Consider the following 16588-nt stretch of genomic DNA (forward strand, 5'->3'; position numbering starts at 1 on the left):
CAGTGGGCAGAGGACATTCTTGTTCGTATTGTAAGAATTCTTGAGGTTTCAAGTACGGGTCCAAAACTTATTTAACGTCTGTTGCAGCAAGAGAGTTAACCCATTGTATCCATCTCGGATGTAAAGCCTTTGCAGTGGGAATGCTTGCTTTTGTAACTGCCTCTAAGGAAGGTACAGGAGTAACAACCATTATACGTTTACCCTGTGCGAGGGCTCTCTCTTTTGCTACTGCAGTCTGAACAAGTCAGAATTTTTCTGTTGAAGTGAATTTCATTTCAGCTTGTGTGTACAAGTGAGATTTGTAAGCAATTGGTACTTTTTCACCTTCATTAAAGGTTAAGTACGTAAATCCGTATCTTCCTGGGATTATTCTGATTACAAGGTTGCGTATGTTTACCCGTGTCTGTAAATGTGATGTTGCTAACATGTCTGTTTGCACTGAACGCAAAATGTATGTGCTTTTGAGTCCAATTAGTTGGTTTGAAATCAGGTTTGATTAATTTGTAGAGAGGTTTAACCCTTTCTGCGTAATTTAGAATGTAAGTTTCAGGAAACCTAGAATTGACTATGTTTTTCAGCGTTTTTGGAGGTTGGAGCAGCACACACTTTTCTAGAAAGTTCGCTGCCAGGCTTTTGCCTTAACTTGGCAACTCTTATCCCAAGAATAAGACGTTGAGGTGGGCAATTCATAATTTTTTAACTATGAATTTGTACCGTTCAGAGGCGAATCCAAGTATTATGGTGTTCACCCTGTTATAGTGCCTGTCCAAATCATCGTCTGTTGGATAGATGTCATCGACATAACATAATACCTCATCATCATACGTTTGTAGTAACTCTGTTACTTTGGCTGAAAATATCCCTGGACTATTCTTGAATCCCTGGGGAGACGACAGAAGTGAAGCTGTGTCCGCATAATTGAGAAAGCGGTCAAGTTCCTGCTTACAGGTAAATATTTTGACAGAAGAAACTGTTAGAAATATCTACTGTGGTCTTATATTTTTTACGCACGATGTTATTCATCAGTGTTGCACTGTGTGCATTTTGTACTGCAAAAGTTTTGCAATAAGAGTTTAAATGTCTGTAGTCTAAAACTAGACGATAGGTATTGTCTGGTTGGAGACAGGAAACAAAGGATTGTCCATGGACGAGGTGCATGTTTCAATCACCCATTGGTATTCATGTTGTTCTAAGATCTCCCTTACCTGATTTTTAGCTTCTTGCTTAACTGGATACTGCCTCTGTGCAGTTGGTTGATTTTTTTTTTTTTTTTTTGAAAGTTGGATGAATCCTTTATTTACTGAAAGAAAATACCATTTTGCCTTATATTCTCAAGAGCCCCGTCAAGTTTGTTGTTAGTAGGAGAGTTCAAAAGGTATCCTTTGCAGAATACATGAATACATAACGCCAGTGTTTGAGCTGCTAGCCGGCTGAGATAAACTTGGAGGAGCCCTTGTGAGTTTCCGTGAGTCAGATCAGGCTTTCCTACTGAGTCCCTTTCTCTTCAGAGCCCTGCTTTTTTTTTTTTTTGAAAACCTTTATTGATATTAAAAGAAGACAAATCGAGGCCCACAACCAAGCCGGCCGGCCGCAGTGTACAAAACAGTCAGGAGTCATCAGGCAAATAGTACATAATCAATCAATACAAAGCAGAGGCCGTACAATCGCAATAGGGGAAAAGAAATACAGAAACTAAAGGGCTAAAACACAGGAGTAAAGAAGGCTTAATTTTACAATAAGGGGAGAGGACGTATGACAGGCACACTTGCAATACGGAGGCATCCGACACCCGTAATCAACCTCAACATTAAGAAGGGGGCATGGGGCAAAATATCAGGGGGACAACACAATGCAGTCAAGAAATCAGGATATGTGAGATACAGTCAGCCCCTGAGCCTTATCCTCCACCCGGAACACTACCAAGCCAGAACAGAGGGATCGGAAGACAATGCATGAAAACCCGCCCGTCACAGCACCCTCTGGGACGCAGGAAGGAAAAAGGGAAGGGGGACTAGGTAGGGGGGGGAGAGGAAGGGAAAGGAAAATGGAGGGAAGAAAAACCAAACAATAAAAAAGGGGTTAAGGAAATATGAAAAAAGAAAGGTGAAAGACACGCCGACACGGCTCCCCGTGGTGGGAGGACAGGAGACAAAAGGATTAGCGGCCCAAGTGGGGCATGGCAATCGGATGGAAAGACAGCCGAAATGTAGCAGGAGGAGTAACGATGCCATACCCCCACCCGAAACACACCATAGGAGGTCGGGACAGACGCGGCCTCACGAAAAAGAGATACAAAAGGGCCATAGAACAAGAAGACAAACAAAAAATAGAACCCAGCCCACCCGTCCCACCCTACACCCCTGTAGAAGGCTACGGCCTACCCTTCAAACAGCGTGCCTGTCGCCCTAAACCAGAACCCGAAATATAGCAAGAAGAAAGAAAGAAAAACGAGACAAAAAGGCCACAAAAGCGGAGAAAGAAAACAGGAGGGAGGAGCAGAATAACTATAATACAAACGGTAGGCCACAGCCCTCCGCCCAACCCGACAAGTACAATCAAAAACAGACCAGGACGACACCCCATCACGCGCCACAAAATATTAGGAGAAGGGGACCTCTCACCCCTCTACGATCAGAGACAATTGTGCAACTAAATCGCATACCGGGAATCAAGCAGAAGTCGTACATTTCACCCCCAACCCTTCCGAGCGACAAACCCCACCCACCACATGGCAATGTACAACCACATACTAAATACGAAATCAGCATATAATCGAGTGGAATAATGACTAGCATAGCTACGTGGGGGGTAGATAGATCGAAAAGTGAGCAGTAGTCCAAACGGAAAGTATCGATGCATCAACAATCGAAGCACGAGCCATGAGAAACAGGAGTTCAGTTGCGCCACTGGAGCGGGCGAGGTGGTCCCAATTTTAAACACAGGCAAAGTCATCGAAGCAGGCGCAGGAGGAAGTCCACCCATAATTCCAGGCAACAATGTCGAACAGGGTCGCAGTACAGCATCCGAGTCTCCGGGGTCCGAACCTTGAAAAGCAGGGCGCCCCAAAGTCACCAGCACACTACACGATCTTCGATCAGTGGTGGAGACACTCAGGTCAATCGAGGGGGGTGAGGCAATGGAGGCATCGAAACAAGAGGGCGACAAGAAGAAACGGCCACCCAAAATGGCGGCGGATCGTGGCGGACCCACCGAGACGCCCAGGGCCAGGGAAGCGTGCAGGGATCTGAGGGCTTCCAGGATATCTCTGACTGTCGGCTCACGCCCACCAGATCCGATCCCCACACAATCAGGCAACTCGGGCCCGCCGCCACAGGGTGACTCTCGTTCCAGAGGGCCGGCCGCCATTTCGTGAATCAGACCAAACGCCGCCCACGAGGACCCCCGGAAATAACAGTTCTCAAATGTAGGACTTTACAAGCGCCGGGGGTCCCAGCAAGGGCGGCTTCGATGCCAAAAGGATGTCCGCCCAAAACGGGTCTCCGCCCGCACCAGCACCGGTGCCCCAAACAAGCGGAGTCCGGGCCCCGAGGACCAGGGCCGCCGGACAAAGCAGCGGCGGGGGGAGACCCCTTCTCAGAATCAGGTCCCGGGGCTTCTCACCCACGTCGGCCACGCGACCACCAGGGCAGGTCCGGTTCAGGATCGCCGGGATCTTCGCACATCGGCTCCCAAAACTGGTTCTCGCTCTCGGCCGGGTCCGAGAGCCGTCGGATCCCACCGGCCAGGTCCCTGTCCAAGTCTCGCAGAGGCCCCGATCTCTCGGAGGCCAGAACTCCGGAGCCACTGCACGTCGAGACCCCGGGGTCAGATGGTAAGTACAAACAAGCCGTAATGTTTCCAATTCCCCAAAAGTGTGCCGTCCCGGGACAGGATAAAAGACAGGATAGGCAGTCAGGATGGAGGGCTGCGGGAGCCGAGCTAAAGGGCGACCATCACGGCCGCGAGCTAGGCTCCTCCAGTTGGTTGATTTTTTAACTGGATTTTATGGTGAGGAGAATCCTCATCCCATCCTACATTTTTTTTATATAATGCTGGAGCCTGGGCTACTGCCCATTTTCTGGCATAGATGTATTTTAAGTGAATTGGAATATGATTAGAGAAGGCTGGCATAATGATGTTCTCGCCATGTGGACACTCCCTGACAAATTTTGGTGGCCAGTCTTTTTCAGCTAGAAGAATGTCATAACCCTTAGAGAGCTTATCCCAAAAGAGTGCTCATATTTTCCTAGTTATGGCCCCCTCCATCCGGGGTGTTACTTCATATACCTTTTGGGGTACACTAACCCTGGTATCAGCAGTTTCAACTTGAATGTACTCATTCAAGTCCACTGTCTTCAGATGATCCTTCAGGATCTTGTGAGCTATGGTAACGTCTGCTGCGCTGTCTAGCATTGTCTGGGCCCACTCCCCGTTCTTGAGTTGTGTCCTTAAGATCCTCGGCATGTCTTATTTTTAGACCTGCTACCTTCTTGGTGAATTGGGTTTTCTTATTTTTTTGGAACATGTTGATCGTCTTTGAACTTCACGCGTTCTTCCTTGTGTTCTGACCGTCCTCTTCTTTCCAATTTCTGTGAGGAAGTCTGAAAAGTATGAGCGGAACGTGTATCAGTATCTTGATATCTACCAGGTTTTCTCAAATTATCCCTATTTCTGAGGTTATACCTCTTTTCAGAGTTCTCTTTTTGAGGAGACCTACCTCTGGATTGGGAACGCTTCTCTTTAGGAAGTGTTTGTTTTGTCTTTTCCCACTTCTTTGTAGGAGTAGTGTGAGTGTTTTTAATAAAGACCTTTTCAGGATTTTCTGTTAGTTGGGGCTTAACTGGTTTCCCACCCAAGCTATCTCTACCCTGTTCTTCATAGGATTATTCAATTATTCTGGCCAATTCTTATGGTTGCTCAGTTACATCAAGTTCTTTTAATTTCTGGTGGATCGCCACGAATGTTGCTTCACCTTTAATATTAGCTAATATTACAGCTGAGACCTGTTTGAAATCTATAAGTAATTTCATACCCAGATGTAAAGCAGGATCTGCCCCGTATTCATTTTGAATCTGTTTCAGGACGTCTGGTATTACCGCCATAGACGGAACACCATGAGTTTTCGTGTAGATTGCAGCGAAGACTGTACCCAAAGTGTTACAGTCCTCCAGGTGTGGTGCGATCCCCATTGGTAAACAGATTTTTGAAATTCTGTGTTTCTCATGAGGTGTACTATCTGGAAATACTGCCTCTATTTGAGTAATCGTTTGAGCTAACCAGAATGGAATTTGTACCCGTTTTGCGGGTGATTTACCAATGACTGATTGTATAGTCTGTGGTGTAATTATATTTGTGTTCTCCTGGTAAGGGGTTTGCTGTGGAATCCTGATAGCAGGTTGGACCGTTAGAGTCCGCATGACATATTGAACCAATTGTCTATGTATTTTTAATAGTTGTTTTAGTTGAACTAATAGTTCTGGACCTGACATTTCTTGTGTGGTGTACAGTTGGCTCGTACCGGCCATGTTGCTCCTGGTCTACCTAGTGGACGGAGCCTGGTAATGTGATTTTGAAGTTGTAGGGCGCCTTTAAACCAGAGCGCACGCTCTAGGTATGTTAATGGAATTTCAACATCCTCAAAAGGAGAGTATTCCGCTGGAGGTGCCTCTACTTTGTAGAAGTGGAACACATGTGTTAATGGATTTGCTTCTGGGAAGATAATCCATGAATAGAATACCTCTGTCTGCCGATATTTGTGTGCCTCTATTACAAAAATGCCCCTACCACCTCTTGATGATAGGCCATTTGTTATAAGCTTTATAGTAATGGTTTTCCGGGAAGAATATAGCATCCGCGTCATCTTCATCAAACCCTGTAACGTCAAAGCCTGGCTGTGCTGCTGCAGCTCCACCTGTCTTATTTTCAGTCATTTTGTTGACTGAAAGTTTGCAGAGCAAGTTTCAAGGAAACTAAGATAAGGTGCACAATAGTGTGGAACTCTGTATCCTTCAACGTTGAATCAAACCAAAAACTAATATGTAGGGTTTTCGTCCTACTCAGTAATGGCGGATAGTTTATCCTTTAACCCACTCCAGTTGTCTATTGGAGTATTTTACGGGAAAAAGGAGTCTCTGTGAAAAGCACGACTGAGTTACTCTAGTATCTAGCGTTAAATTAGTGCCCTACTAAACATTGGGCGCTATGTAGTGTAGTTCCTATATTCCCAATAGGCTCTGCTCATTGGAATAATATATCCTGTAGATGTGACGTGGGACTTAAGTCGACTAGGTCTCTATCGAATATATTAAACTTAATTGTGAGTGCCAGCTAGCTCAGAGATCACTAGAAACTTTCTCGAATACACAAGAAGGGATTAGTTTCTGATAACCGCATAAACATGACAACTTTTCTTCCCCAAGAATAAAACTGATCTTCAGAGTCGTGGAAACAATAGATATATATTTTACTCAGTCAATTGTGCATGCTTCGTTTCATCAGAGGTGCAGGGAAATAGAGATACTGGCGTTTTCAATAAAAGGATTTATTGAACAGTCTTCTTTCTCATGCAAGTAAAGTGAACTGCTACAATTGTATTACTGGTTGCAAAGTATAATGCGCACAGTAAGAAGAGTATTATAAAATAATACTGTAAAAGCATTGTATGGTTCCTAGACCATAGATAAATACATACATAAATAACAAGGCTAAAAAAGTACTGAACTAGTGTTTTTAAAATACGCCTACCCCAAATGTACCTAACCTAAGTCTAGTATGAGGGAAGAAGTAAGTGAGGTGTAGGTGGATTTGTTTCTCCTTCCCACTAAGGATGTCTCCAATTGAAACTTGAGTTGGGATCTCTGAGAAGGAACGACTGAACTACTCAAATTTAACCGCTAAATTAGTGCCTAACCAAAGTTGGCGGCGCCATGTCGTGTAGTTCCTACTAAGCCATAGTCTCTGCGCATTGTTATGACAGCATAAAGTAAGGGCTTCATGACTAGACGGAATCAGTACACCCCGCAGGATATGTTGGCCTATAGACCAGCTGGCTCACAGTGCCACTGCAAGCCCCCCCAACGTATCAAGGAGTGAACAGTTTCTGACAATAATAATAATAATAACAATAATAATAATAATAAAATAATTTATAAAGTACCTGGTTACCCCAACGGCTTGTCCCCGCGCTGAGGTAAGAGGAGAAAGCAGAGCCGAGAAACAGCGGACAAATCAGTCCGTTATTGACATGAAAATAGATGAGTTTTAAGAACAAGACAACTCTGACCCTCAGGAATCATGGAAACAGTACAGAAGTTTTTGCTCAGTCACTGGTGCTCATCTGTTTCAGAGAAATATACAGCGGTTAATACACAGCACAGAGTATTCTAAGCAGAAGAGGTTTGAGATCCGTATTGATGCACTCAGAGTAACATTAATGCTCAAAAAAACCTGAAGCACAGCGCCACTTATAGGAGTTTGAACAGCAGGCCTGCTTCACACACAAGATGGCCAATAGGGCAATCAATCAATCAATCAATCCACTTTATTAAATTTTTTTTAAATCATAAAAGTACACAAAACTGATACAAAAGTACATACATTTAAAAACATTTAAGCCATTTGTATAATATAGTAGCTGAATAATAAAAAAAAGAAAAGTACACCCATGTTACAAATTCATAAAACAGCACCATTGTATTTTATACACTGTATAGACCAGGACATCTTTTCTTCTTAGATCGAACAGCAGCAACAAGAAACCAGGCAACATTAAAAATATCCATTGGATTACTCAACATTTGGAGGTAAAGTAGAGCGGGTTTGACTTGTATAAAGCCCTTACCTTTCAATGAAGGAATTGTAAACTTCCTCCTAATATCGTTATAACAATCACAGAACATCATGAAGTCTAAAGTGTTCTGTACGGAGAAGTTATCACACTGACAGGGTTCCGCCTTCTCTGTTGTATACCAGCCTTGGAAGTCACCCAGCGTAAAGTGAATCAGATTCAAACTGAACCTAGTTAGGAGCCAACGATGGAAAAGTGTATTCACCGTTATCAGATAAGGTTCAATTAACAAGGTGGTTTTAGTCAAACAGTGAGCCCTAGTTGATGGTTTCTGCAGCTCCAGCTCTTCCCGTTTCATCCTTAAAATATTTTAAAAATTCATTTTGACCCACTTTACATCCCCCTTACAAATCCTTTCAGGGTGATCAAAGAGCTCTGGCTGTCCTAATTTAGAAAGCATGCGTTTAACATATGCAAGCAACTTGCTGACTTTGGCTTTATCCAAATTGACGATATCACACAGAATCAGATGAATCCGTGTCAATTCTTGATTGAGCTAAGTTTTAAGCCAGTACAAAAGTGGAGCTAAACTCATTATATCCGACACGTAACCCTGCCCTAGTTCCTCATGAAACGCATAGATAGATGTTGATTGAGGGACAAACAGAAAGCTATGGAGCAATCAATTCTCAGCCCATGGCTGTTGATTAAAACCCCAAATAGAGGAGCCCTATGCGGCAATAGCCAAGCACTTTGATCTGTACATTTTGAGAATCGCCTCTACAGGCCGAGCCCCCAAGCGCTCTGCAAACCCCAATAAGGCTGGCGTTGATCTAGTGACAAATGCAAAAAGAACTATTGATGGACAGAATGCTGAACAATGTTATACATTCACCCAGTACAGAGATCCGGGCCTAAATCCATCGTTTGTTTGCTCACCATGCCTTTCCAGTTTGGACCCAGCCATATGCAAATCAGTCTTGACCCTGTGTCCAATGGGAACAGTCCAGCCCGAACTGCCAGGCCAGGTCCTCCCTGGACTGGAAACAAGCATCCTAAGACCGGTTTCGGGGTTTTACCACTCTTCAGCCGGGATAGCTTGATTCCAGTGTAATGGAGAGCACGGGACTTATGTCTGAGCATACCCGGCCCACTCAGGGTGACAAATGCAAAAAGAACTATTGATGGACAGAATGCAGACCAATGTCAAATATTCACCCCAGTACAAAATTCTGGGCCTAAATCCATCGTTTTTTTTGCTCACTATGCTTTTCTAGTTTGGACCCAGCCATATGCAAATCAGTCTTGACCCTGCGCCAAATGGGTACAGTCCACCCGAACTGCCAGGCCAGTCATTCCTGGACAGGAAGCAAGCATCCTAGGACCGGTTTTGGGGTTTCACCCCTCTTCTGTCTGGGTAGCTGGATTCCAGTGGCATGGAGATCACGAGACTCACGTCTGAGCATATCCAGCCCACTTGGGGTGACAAATTCAAAAAGAACTATTGATGGACAGAATGCAGAACAATTTCATACATTCCACCCAGTACAGAGATCCGGGCCTAAATCCATCGTTTTTTTGCTCACCATGCCTTTCCAGTTTGGACCCAGCCATATGCAAATCAGTCTTGACCCTGCGCCCAATGGGAACAGTACAGCCCGAACTGCCATGCCAGGTCCTCCCTGGACTGGAAACAAGCATCCTAGGACCGGTTTCGGGGTTTCACCCCTTTTCAGCCAGGATAGCTTGATTCCAGTGGCATGGAGAGCACGGGACTCAAGTCTGAGCATACCCGGCCCTCTCAGGTTACAAATGCAAAAAGAACTATTGATGGACAGAATGCTGAACAATGTCATCCATTCACCACAGTACAGAGATCTGGGCCTAATTCCAGAGTGCCCGTGCTCCCCTTTTTTGTTTGCTATGTGTTTGGATCCTCTGATTTGGAGGATGGAAAGTAACGAAGACATAGCTCCATTGATTATGCACAGGTAGGAATTCAAGATACTTGCTTACGCCGATGATGTGGCAGTTCTTACACCATCACCCACGGAGGCTATCCGATATGTGGAACTGGAGGCAAAAAGTTTTGTAAGGGTTTCAGGCTACTCCCTGAATACCAATAAAACGCAAATAATTAAGAATAACAATGTGGTATGTCAGGATCAAAGGGTGGTACAGACTGGCGTATATCTCGGTATTACAATTACCTCAGAATTGAATAAGGTGGTGGAAGTGAATATAGCCCCTTTTATAGCTAAGGTTGGAAGGGATTTAGATAGGCTACATAAACTTCACCTCTCAATAGTCGGCAGAACAAATATTATCAAGATGCTAGTGTTACCAAAGTTTTTGTATATATTTAGGGCAATCCCACTGATGTTTGATAACTCCTGGTTTAAGAAGCTAGAAATCATCATAAATAAGTTTATCTGGTCTAAAGGAAAGACTAGGAGAGCACTACGCTTCATGGCACTCCCAAGAGAACGAGGAGGGTGGGCATTACCTGATCTGAAACTTTATTACTGGGCTGCTGCCTTACAATATATGGTGTGTCTAATTGGTGGAGCAGAGATGGAGGGGGAGGACGATCTAGGAACCCTGGAAATATATGGTCTTTTGTTGGGTGGGGATGCGAATAATGTGCTCCTTAGATATTTTGACTCTGCTTATTTCAAGAGGACTCGTTTTAATACCCTGATGGCAGCATACAATATCTGGAAGGCCTTTAGCAAGAGATATGGCCTGGGCAAAAACAACAGATATACAAGAATGAAGAATAACTCAACTTTTCCCAATGATATTTTTTCTGATGCAGTATTTACGATTTGGGTAAAAAAGGAAATTATGAAAATTGGTGATATGATGGGGCCCCAGGGCTTGATGCAGTTCTCAGAGATCCAGGCAAAGTATGGGATAGAAACAAGGCATTTTTTAAATACCTTCAAGTAAGAAGCTTTTTGGTAAACAAAAGAGTGGGCCTGCTGGATTTGGGAAAAATACCATACTGGAGCTGGTGCAGGAAGGAGTTAGTTGTAACATTAAAAGGTTTTATTACGAACTAACAGAATCCAAACAAGATGATATGGCGAAATGGGGGGAAACTTGGGCAACTAACTTAGAGGTTGAAGAAGATTGTTTTAATTTGTCACTAGAGTTGGGTCAGAACGTTTTGTGCTCCGCAGCATTACAGGCACATCATTACAAGACACTGTACCGGCTATATTATACTCCAGCAAAAATCGCGCAATGGGGAGCTAAAACGGGCATTAATTGCGCAAGATGTGGAAGTTTACATGCTGATATGGTTCATGTATTTGCAATATGCCCACAATTACTTACAACATTGAATGAAATAGAGACTTTTATGCAAAGGGCATTGAGAATACCAGTTAACTTAACCCCCTCGCTAATATTGTTGGGTGTAAATCCGGATGGTACTCAGAGGGAAGAATGTTATTTTATTTTTGTGCCATGGCAGTATTAAGACTACGTATCGCTTCAGCTTGGCTTGATCCAATACCACCGACATATCAACAATGGTTGGCCAGGATTCTCAATGTATATAACTTGGAAAAAGCAATTTACGCTAGAAAGGGGAAGAAAGGGAGGAAGCTGGGATTAAAAATATGGGAACCAATAATTAAATGGAAGGACGAGATTTAGGATAATAGGACTGTATATAGAGATATATTGATTAATGATGTCATTACTCGTTGAGTTAGGCTGTTGTATCTATGATGCTTTTCTTTTTTCTTTTTTTTTTTTCTTTTATCTCTATGTCTCTTACTTCATTACATTTTCCTTTTTTTTCTCTTTTTCTTCTCTTCATGTACTTATTATATACTTGTGGATATACAAAGTAAATTGGCTCTATGTTATGCTGTGCTTCTTGCCCTCGGTTTAGGGGGCAAAAACAGACAGAAAAGCAATAAAAAAACATTTTTAAAAAAAAAGGGGAACAGTCCAGCCCGAACTGCCAGGCCAGGTCCTCCCTGAACTGGAAACAAGCATCCTAGGACCGGTTTAGGAGTTTCACCCCTCTTCAGCCTGGATAGCTTGATTCCAGTGGCATGGAGAGCACAGGACTCACGTCTGAGCATACCCGGCCCACTCGGGGTGACAAATGCAAAAAGAACTATTGATGGACAAAATGCAGAACAATGTCATACATTCACCCCAGTACAGAGATATGGGCCTAAATCCATCGTTTTTTTGCTCACCATGCCTTTCCAGTTTGGACCCAGCCATATGCAAATCAGTCTTGACTCTGCGCCCAATGGGAACAGTCCAGCCCGAACTGCCAGGCCAGGTCCTCCCTGGACAGGAAACAAGCATTCTAGGACCGGTTTTCAGGTTTCACCCCTCTTCAGCCAGGATAGCTTGACTCCAGTGCAATGGAGAGCACGGGACTCACTTCTGAGCATACCCATCCAATTCGGGGTTACAAATGCAAAAAGAACTATTGATTGACAGAATGCAGGAACAATGTCATACATTCATCCCAGTAGAGAGATCTGGGCCTAAATCCATACTTTTTTGCTCAACATGCCTTTCCAGTTTGGACACAGCCATATGCAAATTAGTCTTGACCCTGTTCCCAATGGGAACAGTCCAGCCCGAACTGCCAGGCCAGGTCCTCCCTGGAATGGAAACAAGCATCCTAGGACCGGTTTCGGGGTTTCACCCTGATTCGGCCTGCATAGCTTGATTCCAGTGGCACTGAGAGCACGGGACTCAGGTCTGAGCATACCCGGCCCACTCGGGGTGACAAATGCAAAAAGAATTATTAATGGACGGAATGCAGACAAATGTCATACATTCACCCCAGTACAGAGATCTGGACCTAAATCCATCGTTATTTTGCTCACCATGCCTTTCCAGTTTGGACCCTGCCATATGTAAATCAATCTTGACCCTGCGCCCAATGGGAACAGTCCAGCCCGAACTGCCAGGCCAGGTCCTCTCTGAACTAGAAACAAGCATCCTAGGACCGGTTTAGGGGTTTCACCCCTCTTCAGCCAGGATAGCTTGATTCCAGTGGCATGGAGAACAAAGGACTCACGTCTGAGCATACCCGGCCCACTCGGGGTGACAAACGCAAAAAGAACTATTGATGGACAAAATGTAGAACAATGTCATACATTCACCCAAGTACAGAGATCTGGGCCTAAATCCATCATTTATTTTTGCTCACCATGCCTTTCCAGTTTGGACCCAGCCATATGCAAATCAGTCTTGACCCTGCGCCCAATGGGAACAGTCCAGCCCGATCTGCCAGGCCAGGTCATCCCTAGACTGGAAACAAGCATCCTAGGACCGGTTTTGGGGTTTCACCCCTCTTCAGCCATGATAGCTTGATTCCAGTGGCATGGAGAGCATGGGACTCACGTCTGAGCATATCCGGCCCACTTGGGGTGACAAATGCAAAAAGTACTATTGATGGACAGAATGCAGAACAATGTCATACATTCACTCCAGTACAGTGATCTGGACCTAAATCCATTGTTTTTTTGCTCACCATGCCTTTCCCGTTTGGACCCAGCCATATGCAAATCAGTCTTGACCCTGCGCCCAATGGGAACTGTCCAGCCCGAACTGCCAAGCCAGGTCATCCCTGGACTGGAAACAAGCATCCTAGGACCGGTTTTGGGGTTTTACCCCTCTTCAGCCAGGATATCTTGATTCCAGTGGCATGGAGAGCACAGGACTCACGCACATCTGAGCATACCCGGCCCACTCGGGGTGACAAATGCAAAAAGAACTATTGATGGACAGAATGTTGAACAATGTCATACATTCACCCAGTACAGAGATCTGGGCCAAAATCCATCGTTTTTTTGCTCACCATGCCTTTCCAGTTTGGACCCAGTCATATCCAAATAAGTTTTGACCCTGCGCCCAATGGGAACAGTGCAGCCCGAACTACCAGGCCAGGTCCTCCCTGGACTGGAAACAAGCATCCTACGACCGGATTCAGGGTTTTACCCCTCTTCAGCCAGGATAGCTTGATTCCAGTGGCATGGAGAGCACGGGACTCACGTCTGAGCATACCCAGCCCACTCGGGGTGACAAATGCAAAAAGAACTATTGATGGACAGAATGCAGGAACAATGTAATACATTCACCCCAGTAGAGAGATCAGGGCCTAAGTCCATCGTTTTATTGCTCACCATGCCTTTCCAGTTTGGACCCAGCCATATGCAAATCAGTCTTGACCCTGTGCCCAATGGGAACAGTCCAGCCCGAACTGCCAAGCCAGGTCATCCCTGGACTGGAAACAAGCATCCTAGGACCGGTTTTGGGGTTTTACCCCTCTTCAGCCAGGATATCTTGATTCCAGTGGCATGGAGAGCACGGGACTCACGTCTGAGCATATACGGCCCACTTCGGGTGACAAATGCAAAAAGTACTATTGATGGACAGAATATAGAACAATGTCATACATTCACCCCAGTACAGAGGTCTGTGCCTAAATACATTGTTTTTTTGTTAACCATGTCTTTCCAGTTTGGACCCAGCCATATGCAAATCAGTCTTGACCCTGCACCCAATGGGAACTGTCCAGCCCGAACTGCCAGGCCAGGTCCTCCCTGGAATGGAAAAAAAGCATCCTAGGACCGGTTTCGGGGTTTCAACCCTCTTCAGCCAGGATAGCTTGATTCCAGTGATATGGAGAGCACGGGACTCATGACTGAGCATACCCGGCCCACTCCTTGTGACAAATGCAAAAAGAACTATTGATGGATAGAATGCAGAACAATGTCATACATTCACCCCAGTACAGAGAACTGGGCCTAAATCCATCGTTTTTTTTTTTTTTTGCTCACCAGGTCTGAGCATATCCGGCCCACTTGGGGTGACAAATGCAAAAATAACTATTGATGGACAGAATGCAGAACAATGTCATACATTCACCCCAGTACAGAGATCTGGACCTAAATCCATCGTTTTTTGCTCACCATGCCTTTCCAGTTTGGACCCTGGCATATGAAAATCAATCTTGACCCTGCGCCCAATGGGAACAGTCCAGCCCGAACTGCCAGGGCAGGTCCTCCCTGAACAAGAAACAAGCATCATAGGACCAGTTTAGGGGTTTCACCCCTCTTCAGCCTGGATAGCTTGATTCCAGTGGCATGGAGAGCACAGGACTCACGTCTGAGCATACCCGGCCCACTCGGGGTAACAAATGCAAAAAGAACTATTGATGGACAAAATGCAGAACAATGTCATACATTCATCCCATTACAGAGATATGGGCCTAAATCCATCGTTTTTTTGCTCGACATGCCTTTCCAGTTTGGACCCAGCCATATGCAAATCAGTCTTGACCCTGCGCCCAATGGGAACAGTCCAGCCCGAACTGCCAGGCCTGGTCCTCCCTGGACTGGAAACAAGCATCCTAGGACCGGTTTTGGAGTTTCACCCCTCTTCAGCCAGGATAGCTTGATTCCAGTGGCATGGAGAGCACGGGACTCACGTCTGAGCATATCCGGCCCACTTGGGGTGACAAATACAAAAAGTACTATTGATGGACAGAATGGAAAACAATGTCATACATTCACCCCAGTACAGAGATCTGGGCCTAAATCCATCGTTTTATTTTTTTTGCTCAACATGCCCTCCAATTGTGGACCCAGCCATATGCAAATCAGTCTTGACCCTGCACCTAATGGGAACAGTCAAGACCGAACTGCCAGGCCAGGTCCTCCCTGGACTGGAAACAAGCATCCTAGGACCGGTTTCGGGGTTTTACCCCTCTTCAGCCAGGATAGCTTGATTCCAGTGACATGGAGAGCACGGGACTCACGTCTGAGCATACTCGGGCCACTCGGGGTGACAAATGCAAAAAGAACTATTGATGGACAGAATGTTGAACAATGTCATACATTCACCCAGTACAGATATCTGGGCCTAAATCCATCGTTTTTTTGCTCACCATGCCTTTCCAGTTTGGACCCAGTCATATGCAAATAAGTTTTGACCCTGCGTCCAATGGGGACAGTGCAGCCCGAACTACCAGGCCAGGTCCTCCCTGGACTGGAAACAAGCATCCTAGGACCGGATTCAGGGTTTTACCCCTCTTCAGCCAGGATAGCTTGATTCCAGTGGCATGGAGCGCACGGGACTCACGTCTGAGCATACCCAGCCTACTCGGGGTGACAAATGCAAAAAGAACTATTGATGGACAGAATGCAGGAACAATGTAATACAGTCACCCCAGTAGAGAGATCAGGGCCTAAATCCATCGTTTTATTGCTCACCATGCCTTTCCAGTTTGGACCCAGCCATATGCAAATCAGTCTTGACCCTGTGCCCAATGGGAACAGTCCAGCCCGAACTGCCAAGCCAGGTCATCCCTGGACTGGAAACAAGCATCCTAGGACCGGCTTTGGGGTTTCAACCTGCTTCAGCCAGGTTATCTTGATTCTAGTGGCAGGGAGAGCACGGGACTCAGGTCTGAGCATACCCGGCCCACCCGGGGTGACAAATGCAAAAAGAACTATTGATGGACAGAATGCAGAACAATGTCATACATTCACCCCAGTACAGAGATCTGGGCCTAAATCCATCGTTTTTTTACTCACCATGCCTTTCCAGTTTGGAAACAGCCATAGGCAAATCAGTCTTGACCCTGCGCCCAATGGGAACAGTCCAGCCCTAACTGCCAGGTCCTCCTTGGACTGGAAACAAGCATCCTAGGACTGGTTTTGGGGTTTCACCCCTCTTCAGCCAGGATATCTTGATTCCAGTGGCATGGAGAGCACGGGACTCACGTCTGAGCATATCCGGCCCACTTCG

At 45.4% G+C, this 16588-nt stretch overlaps 1 protein-coding gene and 1 long non-coding RNA gene across 2 annotated transcripts in view; one reads left to right on the plus strand and one right to left on the minus strand.

The window, feature by feature from the left end:
• The window catches only part of LOC144773872 (lysozyme g-like), a 930039-nt gene that overhangs the window by 62298 nt on the left and 851153 nt on the right, over positions 1-16588 (plus strand). The gene's annotated exons all lie outside the window — the stretch shown is intronic.
• LOC144773248 (uncharacterized) overlaps positions 1-16588 on the minus strand; it is a 160146-nt gene that overhangs the window by 8384 nt on the left and 135174 nt on the right. Inside the window, exon 2 of the long non-coding RNA XR_013599934.1 lies at positions 7157-7336. This is a non-coding gene — a long non-coding RNA (uncharacterized LOC144773248). The remainder of the gene's footprint in view (positions 1-7156; positions 7337-16588) is intronic.

The sequence above is a fragment of the Lissotriton helveticus genome, chromosome 8 (assembly GCF_964261635.1).
Source record: "Lissotriton helveticus chromosome 8, aLisHel1.1, whole genome shotgun sequence".
NCBI classification, from domain to species: Eukaryota; Metazoa; Chordata; class Amphibia; order Caudata; family Salamandridae; genus Lissotriton; species Lissotriton helveticus.